Source organism: Anomalospiza imberbis, chromosome 4 (genome assembly GCF_031753505.1).
Source record: "Anomalospiza imberbis isolate Cuckoo-Finch-1a 21T00152 chromosome 4, ASM3175350v1, whole genome shotgun sequence".
In the NCBI taxonomy this organism is placed as follows: Eukaryota; Metazoa; Chordata; class Aves; order Passeriformes; family Viduidae; genus Anomalospiza; species Anomalospiza imberbis.
Genome location: NC_089684.1, coordinates 68,122,839 through 68,135,552, shown reverse-complemented (window position 1 = coordinate 68,135,552; position 12,714 = coordinate 68,122,839). Strand labels below are relative to the sequence as shown.

General features: G+C 36.8%; 1 long non-coding RNA gene across 2 annotated transcripts; it reads right to left on the bottom strand.

Annotated features, from left to right (window-relative positions):
* Window positions 1-4,746: 4,746 nt before the first annotated feature.
* Window positions 4,747-11,310, bottom strand: LOC137473483 (uncharacterized). 2 transcript variants are annotated; one of them, XR_010998842.1, is made up of 4 exons: window positions 11,161-11,310; window positions 9,973-10,088; window positions 9,261-9,380; window positions 4,747-4,846 (listed from the first exon to the last, which is right to left on the bottom strand). It is a non-coding gene; the product is annotated as an uncharacterized lncRNA (long non-coding RNA). The 2 variants fall into 2 exon arrangements; XR_010998841.1 differs by lacking the exon at window positions 4,747-4,846 and having other exon boundaries at window positions 9,202-9,380.
* Between the last annotated feature and the right edge of the window lie 1,404 nt (window positions 11,311-12,714).

Sequence of the window (12,714 nt, the reverse complement as noted above, 5' to 3'; positions counted from 1 at the left end):
AGCTCACAGTACCTCAGTGTAGTACTCTCTGAAACCAAAAAGGTTTCCTGGGATTTAAACATTGGTCCTTTACCCAAACCTCAATGAAAAGTTAATATCAGAGAGAACAAGAAAGAAAACAAAAAATTATTATATTCCTGTTACAAACCCTGTTTATAGGACCAGGGCTGCTGAAAGGTCTACTGTGGAAATCCTGCTCCTGCTAAAGGCTTCATTCATGATACCACATTCATGGACACACATAAACACTGTCTTAAAAGTTTCAGGTGTTAATTAACAGCATTTGTTTTGTGTTTGCATAAACAATTCTCTATTTCCTTTTTCTGATCAAAAGAAGGAAATCCTAAAAATAAAAAATCCTCTAAGTAATACATCATGTTTGGCTCAGGAGCAGAGCTGTCTCCAGATAACCAAGACATGAAGGCATTGCTTTAATGTGGAATTTACACAGTGAATGAGGCTGAAAAGACTTTTAGGCAAAGAAAAAATGGGAAAATAGGAAAGTTAATCAGGAAATTCCAAATTTGTCCATGTCATTCTTCAGCTGCAACTGTAAATAATATACACCTGGAGTGAGTAGTCTAAAAACCCTTACAAATAGCTTAACATGAAGTCATTGAAATCAGTAAGGAAAAGAGATGAAATCTTATTCTTAGTTCATCTCAAACAGAGGATTTATCCTTTAGTTTCTCCCTGTCAAAAATAGGAACTAATACTAGTATAGCTGATGCTTTGCCCTTCTGCTTTTAAAGCTCAGTTAATGGCTTAGGAGTAGTAAAAAGACTAAAATTAGCATTTTACATCTGGTTGATATTCATTGCTGTAGTAATACTCTAGTTCAGACCTGCTCTGTGGTTAGAATGAAAATAGTAAGGAACTCTGACCAGGAGACATCCTTCAGCATTTATATTTGTATTTATTGATAATATATAATTAAATTATTTAATTATTTAATTTATTATTACTTTATTATCTATATTTTATCAGTATTTTATTATTAATTAATAATTAATTCAATGATTTAATTTATTATTAATAAAAATTAAAAATAACAAAATTAAGTTATCAGGTCTTCCATTCAAATAAGCTATTTCAACATTCCTAACTTAATAATTGCTTCTATTGTCCTTATCTACTTGGGTGGAGTTCCAGATATTCAGTGTCATTTTCCATTTAAGATGGTAATAATGTGCTTATATTTCAAGCTAATAAATAGTAATTTACAGTAGTTGTTTGTGAGACTCTGAAGAGCCCAAATGAGTTTTGTTTGCCTTAATCTTTTGTTGGTTTATTTTATTCTTTTTAAGAATCAGCTATATTCAGTCCAACTGAGTTTTGTTGCCTTAATCTTTTGTTGGTTTGTTTTATTCTTTTTAACAATCAGCTATATTCAGTCCCAGACACTTCTGGGGTGAGGTTAAGCAGTAACACAGATCCCAATTTTTTTATTACTTCCTTATATTAACTTTACAGCCCATATTTGCATCAGACTAGAGTCACTGGAGTAAATTAGGTGAGGAACTAACCTTTGAAAAATTACCACCTCAAAGCATCATACGAAATCAGGAAGTAAGGACATGGAAATAGACTTTGTTATTTGGAGAAATAAATGTGGGAAAACACCCTCATTCTATACAACCTACAGGAGAAATTCAGACTGACAAAATTGCTTTTAGTTGCTTGTTTCCTAAACACAGCATTTTTTCAAAAATAAAGGCTAAAATTTATATTTTTTATTCCCTAATAATTTAAATGATGGCTTTCTCTCCAGATCCTTCATCACTGAAATAGGGAGGAATAAGAGAAAAATCAAATGCAATGGGTCATCTTGGAGGTTATCATCAATAATTCATTAGGCTCTGTGGTGGTGTTCTGGCCTCTTATGAATACCATTTATTTCATCTATAATTATATTAAACCTAGCTGGGAAGTTCTCAATGTACCTCAGAACCCTTACCTTGGGTGAATATTAGTATTACGTGTATAACACATATTATTTGCAGTATAATTATGAAGGAGAACCATTCACAGCCAGTGTGCTCTATGTTGGAATTTTATTATCCATTTCCCTTTTTGTCTATGGTATTTTAACATTGCAAATGATATGAGAAGGAAGCTGGCAGCATCTACCCTGCTGGAAGTCATGGCTGGATCCTAGAAACATGGACTTGGCCAAGCTGGAAGAGCAGAGTTCTTCTGTGCCTGATTGTGCTTAAATTCTAGTCACCTATACTTTTATAATTGACATTTTTAATAATTGAAATTCGGCTATAATTCCCCAAAACAGACTGAGAACACTGGAGACCTTTGTGCAAGAAGAAATGCCAGTCCCACTGATATTACTGTAACTGGTTGTAAAAAAGAAACTTCCAGATTCTTAGTCTGAAGGCATAGAAATCTCCCCATAATAATAATTAAAACCTGCTGCAACCATGAGTGAAGAGCTTCAACACACCAGTGCTGCAACACTGGAAATGTACAAAATCAAATAAGGGCAAATTTCACTCATTCCAGCCATAACTGATGCTCTAGTGTAAGAGAGTGTACAGACACCCACAGGCTTCAAACAAACCCATAATAATCCATCTCTGCATGCACAGCTTATCTTCAAACTGAATCCTGACTTGATTCCCAGATTAAAACAAACAAATAAGCAAACAAAAACAAAACAAAACACACAAAAATAAAATAATAAAAAAAACAACCCCCCAAAACAAAACAACAACAACAAACAACAACCAAATACACAAAACCCTAAAAATATAAACCCAGCTCATGGCAAGTTTGCTTCTACTGATCACTTTCCATGACATAACTCACATGTCACAGATGCCCCACTGTGTAAATGAAGGAAAGTTGTATTTTGGAAACACAATCAAAGCATCCTTAGAAGTGGCTTCTCTTCTAATTAAAGTGGTTTTTTATTTATATAATAGGTTTAATTTCTACTGCAAAAAGCAATCAGTAAGGCCACTCTCTATTAAGGTCTAAATTAATCATGAGATCTACACAAGATGTCCACAAGAACTTTGTTCCTTTGACCTGATATTTTCTTTAGGGTTGAGTGTCAGATATTGACAACCAAGTTTTTTGCAAGATATTTGCTCAGTGAAAGTTTAAGATTAGCCAAACCTATTTCATTGAAACCAGCCCCAAGGATTTCCCTTTGCAGTCAGAGCTAATCAGTGGAAAAAAATTTGGGCTCAAAGAGAACACAATCAAGAAAACACTGCAGGCAGTTTTAATGAAAGCCTGAGTCACTAATCAGGCACCAGTCATACTGAGAAACAATGAGCAAAGTCATCTGCCCTTAGGTCAACACAGTCTTCCCCAAATGAAAGATTTCTTTGCACTTTTCAAACGTATCAAAGAAATACAAAAGTCAAAATCTATGGCAGAGAAGTGTTATAAAACACTTCTATGTGAGAAACACCATTATACCTCAACAGGTATATGAATAAAGTCCTGTAATCAGAATTGAAAGCAGAACCCAAAAGTCAGTGATTTTTAATTCCTTTACATTGTTTTCTCTATTAATGGGACTATGATTTAAAATTATTTAATTGCCTTGATTTCCAAAGGAGGGAAATGTATGGTGTGTCTGATTTTCAGGACATGAAAATCATTACTTTTATTCCTATTTTGATTAATGTCTTTAGGACATCTATATATATATATATCATATATATGAAATATGTATCATATATATGTATAGTATATAAAATATTATATATGTATCATATATGAAATATATAATATATAAAATATGACATACCTATTGTATCATATATAAAATATGTATATTTTATACATATGAATATATGTATAAAATATACATATTTTGTATATATGTATATAAAATATACCTATTATCATATATATTATATATATTTTATATATATAGTATACGTATATATGTGTATATATACATATCTTTTATATATAAATGTATCATATATAAAATATGACACACAAGCACAACATCATTACAACCAAATATTACTCTTATTTATTAATTTTTCTATCGATTTCTTTTGGGCTTGTTAAGAACCTAACTGTCTTTGAGAGGATTTTACCCTGCACTAGGATCAGTCATTCCCAATTGCATAGACTGAACACTCTCCTCCAATTCTGTATTATTTTAGAACCTAATTAAAAGGAGTTTCTGACACAAAATTCCCAGGTCAGCAAGAGTAGATCAGAGAAAAACTCTCTTTACCTGCCTCTGCAAAATGAAAACAATTGATCTGTTTCACTTGCTTCAAATACCATTTGCCTTATGTCTTTTCTTCCTCCAGCACCACAAGTGAAATCAATAGTTTTCCAGGTTTCCTGATTTTTTCACAGAGATAAGAAGTTCCCTGATTTTGTTAGAAAAGTTTTATTTTGCAAACAACCATTCTTTATAGAATGTTCTATATATTCTATATAGAATGTTCTGAACAAGGAGGCAGCAACAGAAATTAAGCTCTCACCTCTATCACATTAATTGCAAGTTGATTATCTGCTTTCTTCAGTTATTAAAACAAATAAATAAACAAATAAAATTATAAAAAATCCCAAAACAACCAACAAAAGAAACCCAAAAACCAACAAAAGAAAGCCAAAACACCAACCAAACAAAAAAAATATTAAGATGGTAATTCTACTAGGCTCAGGTGAATGTTTGGGGCATCATCTCATTATTACTCTTTGATTAAGGCCTTGGCTGAAGCTCAGAAATAATGGGGTTCACAGATCTTCAGTGTCTTTGGCCTTTGCAGAGTGACTGGCAGTAAGATTTCCTTCTGGTAACATGTTTTTACTCCAGAGCTCTTTGACATTGGTCTTACAGTGATTTCAAGAGCTATAGCAAAAGAATTCATAAAACAAAAGCACTATTTTTTTCATCATCCATGATATGTCCTTAATGTATTTTAGACGCATGAGCTAAGTGATAAGTTTCCTTATGTAAAAACTGATTATTTTAGGTCAGTTCTCACTGTTGAAGCTTTTTGCAGTTGTATCTGTCAATGAATCAGATACATTCAACCCCTGAACAGTTTGTTTGGGTTTTTTTTGTAGTATTATTCTAACACTTCACTCAGTCAGAGAATGAACTTGACTCAGTGTGCTTAGATGAGAATTAACTTGTTCACGTGCTCCTTACAGCACCAAAGATTTCAGGGAGTTGTTTGAACATCCTTGGTTCCTGCCAACACAGAAATACTGCCCTGCACACAGACATCTGTTTCTGCTGGAGGTTTGTGCAACAGAAAAGCAAACACACCTGGAGGCAGGGGAGAGCTAAACCACCCTGAATGCTCTGCAAATTCTCCAACATGACATCTTTATTTCACCTCTTAAAATTTAATTCTTCCTAATACCACAAAATTGTTGCCCAAGTCTTTCTAAGTCTTAGCTCTGAGGTTCTCAGCAGGATTTTGTAAGGTCTGTTTGTGTAGAGGTAGAGAGACTCAGCACTTGGACTATGAAAACTTGGACTAAAAGGGGAAAAAATTTCCTGAGGGAGCCTGGGTCATTTCTGGAGTCTTGATGGATCTTTGGAAATCCTGGCTGCACCTTTTCTTCTGCACTCAGTGAAGGTAATTGTCTCACTGAAGGTGATGCTTTTACTTTTGGGTTCCTACACAGATCGATTCTGATTCTAGCAATTGTTACCCAGTTTCATTCCTAAGGCACAGTACCATCCATTTCCTTCATTTTTCACATACTGCCAACATTCTAATGGCCATCAACTCCTTTCCTCAACACACAACTTGTGTGAAAAAGAAAGAAGGCAGATAAGCTTAACTTTCCTGAAGTTAAGCAACTTGGAAGTTTTGTGGAACCATTTCATTGGAAAGGTGACCTGTATTTCACTGTCTCAGGGCAGCACATCAATTTGGAAAGGCTGTCTCAGGTATGGAAACAACATAATGATGTTATTGCCCTATAAAGGAGTGAAGCAAGATCTATCTATGCCCCAAATTTCAAGAAAATGGCTGTATTCTTTCACCCACAGAGCAAACTTGTCTGCTAAATCCATACTTTTCTCACCAAATTTTGCATTTTCAGAGCTCATGATTTTCTTGGTCCTGTCTCAACACATGCTCTATCCTTTGAACCAGCTCCTTTTCTTATCAGAACTATCGACTTCTCCAATGTCAATAAAAATGCTGTTAATAGCTCCAGCACAGCTTTTGTGCCTCTCTGCACTGTGTCATTTTAGACAGCATTTCAATTTGCTATATATTTATTTTGTGCATCTAGACTTTTTCAATGTTTTCCTTCAGAAAACAGGAAGTGTTTTACAAGTCACTGAAATCACCCACAACAATTTTGGAGTTGGTAAAGCCAATAAAAGGTCTTTAAGTGATTTGTCCAAGGTGAGTCTGTATGTACAGCCACAGACAAACCCTGGAGATTTAACACTTGTTTTTTTTCTCTAATGACAGTATGAAAACACTGCTGTCTCACCAGGCTGTCCGTACTGCTTCAAGTTGAATTTATTCCACCCCTACATGGCCTCTGAAGTCCCATTTCTGTGATAGCACATAGATTTTTCATTACTTCTTGACAAAATGCTTAGTACTAGTGTTTATTTTATCCCACTCCAGGCAAAATAACTAGAATGGGATAATAACCAGGTCCTAACATCTATGGATATTTGGCATACTTTTCTTCTAGAACAATATGAGATAAACAATATTTAGACCAAGTTGTTTTGTTTTGGTTTTTTTTTTTTTTAAGGCTTCTAAAACTTCCAGAAATTAAAATGTCGGCTAAAAGAAAACACTAAATTTTGGAGGTTCCTTTTCTCTGGAAAGGATGACTACTTCTATAATTATCTTCCTTGCTGATTCCCTGTCTCACAAAAATGTCTTCAGAACTATTTCAAATAGAAAAATAAGTCCAACTCTTTCATCCTATGTTTTGGGCAGAGCAGAGCAATGTTTTGGGGTGTTTTTTTAAGCAGTACAGCTGGATAAGTTTCTGTTTCCCTGCACATTTATCACATTGCACCCTTCACACATCACTTCTTCACTCACAAAAATATGCTACGTCTTATTTAGATCCTTGCCTTCAAAGAAGGATCTGTGCAGTCAAGATGAGTGCTTCCAATATTAAAATATCAAAATTCTTTTGACTCAGAGAATTAGAACCCTCATTAAAATGAGGGCTTCTGCATCGATTTCTAACCAACATAAATCTGTGTTTTAATCTCAAATCTTTGAAATGGTCAGTTCCACTTTGTTTCTGCCAGATGAAGAACAAAGTCTGACTACCAGCAGCATGGAAATGAAACCCTTGTTTTATGCACCAGCTTTATTGGTTCTGTGCTCTGCTGAGCTAATATGGCATAATATATTATAGCTGAAATATTATAATGAATTGTGTGAGGTTCACATTAGTTTGAAAGTGTTCTTTACCAAATTTGTGCTACCATCATTTGCAAGTCAATACAAAAAGGAGCATAGCAGGAAATCTAATCTGGTGTGCTTTGTATTGGTCTCTTTCTCATTAGTGTCAGAAATTAATTGCAGCGTACACAAATAACTCAGGACAGTTCTGCTTCTCTCCTACAGTTAGTGACTAAGGGAATATTCAACAGAAGCCTTCAAGGGACTCTGCCTTGAACAAAGATCTCAACCACAGAAAAGATAAATTTCTAAGTAATGCATTAATATAAACCAAAATCTACATGCAAATCTAAATCTAAATCTAAATCTAAATATCTATATATATATTATATATAGATATACACATACATGCATATGAATAATCTATTTAGATATGGCCCTAGGAACTCTCCAGCTTCAGAACTGTGGCAGGTGGCTGGGAACACAGTGACACTATGGACCAGCCCTGACACGTGGATGTCCTCCCTTGAGTCTGGTTACTCAACATGGAGGGAAAGCTCTCCATTTTCATAATGTGTGTACTTCCTTACTACTGGAGGGGGGGGGAATGTAGTAGATAATAATAATAATAATAATATGAAAGAAATATATATAATAGGATAGATACATATAAACATAATGATAATAAAAAATTACAACCTTTGCCTCTTTAACACTTAAAATTTTCTGTCTTCACAATTATATCATTAGATATGAACAGCTTCAATCCACTTCTTCCCTTTCAATTCCTCAGCACCTCAAAAAGTTGTCATTATGTTCAATTAATGGGAGCAACTTTGAATGCTTTTTTTCTTCATTGTTTTAATGACTTTCTGACAGGGCATCTCTGGCACTGGACATCTTGGCAGTGGCCATTGCTGGTGGATGGATCTCTTTAATCAGGAGAGTTCAGCATCTCACAGTGATCAGCATTATCCTCCTGTCAACCCCATGACACCAGGTAAGATCGATGCCCCTTCCCTGCTGGCCTCTGCTCCTGGATTGCTCCTGATTTATTGTATCTGGAGCTTGGCAAGGGGGTGCAGATGGCTTTTAATCAATCAGAGGGTGGGGAAGGAGTTGCCCCACTGTACAACGTGCTGCTGGTCTATAAAACCACGTCTGTCAAGCACCAGAGGAATTCCAGTTACCAAAGGCAGAAGCAAGGAAATCTTCCCGAGTCAAAAAACCCAGGATGTATTATTCACAGTTAAGCTGCAGAACCCCACAGAAGGGGGAGGCTGTGGTGGGGCAGTGTTTGGTCTTTGATTTTTGCAGCTGATGAAATGCCAAGGCACAGCAGAAGTGTGAATTACAACCACGACGTGGTTTATGTCACAGGCTTTATAAAGTGACCCCATTGCCAATGTTTTCCAAGCCCACAGTATGGCAGCAACTTCAGAAGGAGGCATATAAAGGTGATATAAGAATGAGCAGGTCTAATTTGTTTTTTAAATTATAATCAACGTTAATTATAGTGTAGTTCTGGTTGTATAATGGAATAATGTCAACTCTGGGTGAATTATTTTTAATCCAATAGGTAAAATATCCTAGCTGCTTCTTATACTTTTCTCAGGAATCATTTGAAAACTGAACAAATCGTTCTAGGCTGCATCACAGGAATGGGGAATGCTCTGGCAATTTCATACATATTTTTGAGCACGTAACACTTTCTTTCTGATGAGTTTTTGATTCTTACAGACCAGGCTGGAGTTTTGTTGTGACTTTTGTTGTGTCTCTTACACTGCCTTTTCTAAAATATGAGAAACTAAATCCATATTAAAAAGATGGTAATTATCAAAGAGAAGCATCCACACTGCAGAGCTAATCTTTATTCAGTACATGACTTTGTTAGAGTTACTAGCAAGCTCTCAATACCTTCCTAAGTTTCTTCAACCTTTACAGCCTGACCCCACTAATTTTTTTAATCCTTCAGGATGCTTCCCACTGTAATTGATGTGTCTAGGCCTTGGTCTTCATTTGAAATGCAGCAAACAGCTGTCCAAGCACAAGAAAAACCATAAGGTGTGATTCACTTTGATTCATCCTCTCTTCTTCCCATCCTTAAGACATCAACTGCATCTAAAAACTCAGCAGGTATACAAGAAACAAAGTTAAACTTGACAAGTCAACTTCATCTCAGATGTTTAATGATACCTCTCTGCTCCCTGCCCACATTGTCGTCTCTAACACAAATTATTTTTATGCAAATGAACAGTAAATTATCTTAAAAGAAGATTCTAGACTAGACTTTTGCACCAGTATGGTGTACAAAATAAAGCTTAATGTTACAGCCATTGCAGATGTTCATGGGAAAATAAACTTTCTTAAATAAATCGATCTTTTCTGAAGTTTTTTAGAGGATGATGAATAAAAAACAAACATTGTAAAAGAATTCTCACATCAGCTGTGTAGAGGACAAGATACAGAGAAAACAATTGAAATAAAGAACCCACATATAAGGCAGAAAATATTTTATCCACTTCAGTTTGCCTTGGGTGCTGATTCAGCCATGAGTGCCAGGGGTTCTCATGGAACTCGCAGATGGGGTTGGGATTCTCTCTTAGCATAGAAATCAGAGGATAAACACCTGCAACTGAGCTTGATCTCTGAACTCCCTTTCTAATCAGCAGAGAGAAACAAGTCTTTCATGGAAGCCATTTAGATCACCCATCTTAAACATCTGAATCCTGGAATTGCCTGTTTCTCTGTCCATTAGGAAAAAAAAAAAAAAAATAAACTGGATGAGTAGGCAGCAGGATCTTGCCTAAAGCTGAGTGCACAGCGTGCACCACTCTGATCCTGAACAGATCCATGAGGGGAATTTTCATCAGCAATTGAAAAACTTTTGAGAATACAAGGATAACTCAAATTCCACTCCAGCTTTCCTCCAGACAGGCTCGATTTGTTAGAAAAGTTTTTTCCCTCCTGTGCCTTCAACAGAAAATTTCTTACTGTCAATAAAGTCCCTTTGCAAAAAGGTTGATCATCGTAATTGCATTTCTGCATGAAAAGTGGATCCATCTATAAATTGAAAATGTGCAAAAGCAACCGGAAACAGACTAGACTAAAAGAGGAGAGGTTTTGACTAGGTATTAGGGAGAAAATCTTCCCTGTGGGGTGGTGAGGCCCTGGCACAGGGTGCCCAGTGAAGCTGTGGCTGCCCCTGGATCCCTGGAAGTGTCCAAGGCCAGGTTGAAAGGGGTTCTGAGAAGCCTGGTCTGGTGCAGGGTGTCCCTGTCCATGGCAGGGGTGGAACTAGGCCATCTTGTGAACCAGTGGAACTAGTTAAACTGCTGCAGCAGCCAGCTGAGAACGAAAACACTTAAATATTGTGTGCTGTGCCCTGCATGAAGAGATGGGATGTGGGGAACGTGTGATCGCTATGTATTATTGTCACTGCTTTTTAATGAAGGGATGGGACCACAGTCAGGCTAAGAACGATTTATTGCTCAGATAAACATCAGTCTCAGAGGCTGTGAGATTTTAGAGGAGCAAGCAGTCGGCCATAGCTCAAAGCAGTCACAAGTTCTTTGTTACAAGGCAATATAGAACTTTCTAACCCAATGGACAGATGCCACAAAGTTTATTTTGATTTTCTAACCTATCACCTTTACTCACTTCTACTGCACTGTGGATACTTTTGTCCAATGAGCTGCTATCTCACGTGCACACTTATGCTTCTATTATAACTTCTAAACTCTTAGCTTACTCTACATTATAAACCCTTCACCATCTTATCAATACAGTTTCTCACTTAAGGCATATTCTTACTTACAACTACAGAAACGTAAGTTTATGATTTTTCTACTTAATGTCTGTGTATTTTATTTTGCATCAATCCAAGCTTCTTCTAAGGCTGCAGATCAAACCCTTCAGTGCCCGTGGAAGTGTTTATTTTTCCATTTCCCGCAACTGTGCAAATCCACCTCACAGCCTGCTGACCCTGCAAGGTCCCCGGCGACTGCACGTGGTGGGTTGGACACTGCTGACAGCTACAGGGAGTTTGGCCGTGGAGCAGCTCTGCAGCTTCACTTGCAGTTAATTCCAGCACGAGCTGCTGTCATCCTCATCTCCAGGTGCAGCAGCTCAAATGCCCACTGTGCCTACATCAAGATTTCTCACAGGTGGTTGCTCCTTTGTGCTTTGGTCAGCAGCCCTGGACCGCCTGGATGCTTCTGTCTCTGTGTCCAACCATTGCTAAATCCAGCAATCCTCTGGGGGACTTCTAAGATGCCTTCTGAAAGTGACAATAATGATTTTTTTTTTTTTTTTAATCAGCATAAATGTAAGCATTTAAATCAAATGAAAAGAGGCTTAATGTGATGAGATAAACTAGGAGGCACAGAGTGGAGTCAATGAGCAATGTGCTGTTCCCAAAATGTCCACTGTTGGATTTGATCACACATGCAAAAAGAAAGCTCTGCTTGATCCTTTTGTTGTGTTCCTTTAGGAGAAGCTTTAGGAGGCTTTTTACAGATTGCAATGTAGAATAAAAATCATAGAATAAAATTATGGAATGGTTTGTGTTGGAAGGAAACTTAAAGACCATATAATTCCACCTCCCTGCCAAGGTCACTCAGAGCTCCATCCAGCCTGGCCTTGGACACTTCCAGGGATCCAGGGGCAGCCACAGCTTCTCTGGGCACCCTGTGCCAGGGCCTGCCCACCCTCACAGCAAAGAGCTTCCTCCTAATGTCCAATTCCCTAATTAAAGAAACTGAGCTTGTTCATGTTTAATACTTCTTAAGTTTAGTGAAAATAAATCATTTTGGACGCCATGAAAACTCTGTTGCTATGGACTCTGAAAAAATAGACCATCAAAAATGTTTCTGTGGGCTTAAGAGAAATCCTTGGAGGAAGTGACAATGTAACAAATTCAAAATGTGAGAAGAACACAATAACTCTGTGCCACCTCTGAAATAACCTTGTTTCACTGCTGACAGAAGAGAAGGTTTGGCAAAAACTGGTAACAGAGGAATAAGTTTCATTGGCAGTAATCTAGGAAAGATACCGAGAGAGTCGGATGCCTTCTGAACTACATTCTTAGTAGTGCTGAAATTATTCCTCAGTGCAAAGTTTTTGCTATGCACTATGTAGTATCTCTATCTGTCACAGAGGTAAAAATTAATGCTAAATACATCTCTACTTGTCAGACACAGTTAGTTTTACACAGCAGCTGTACTCACAATATTAATCTGGTGTCCAGAATATTGACCAAGGGCATTTCTGGATCAGTACTTCAGATGAGTAGAAGGCTGCTTTTTCTGAAAGCACTGCCAATGACCAACCAAAAGCAGTTTTCCCTAATGAGTGACATTCAAGATACATT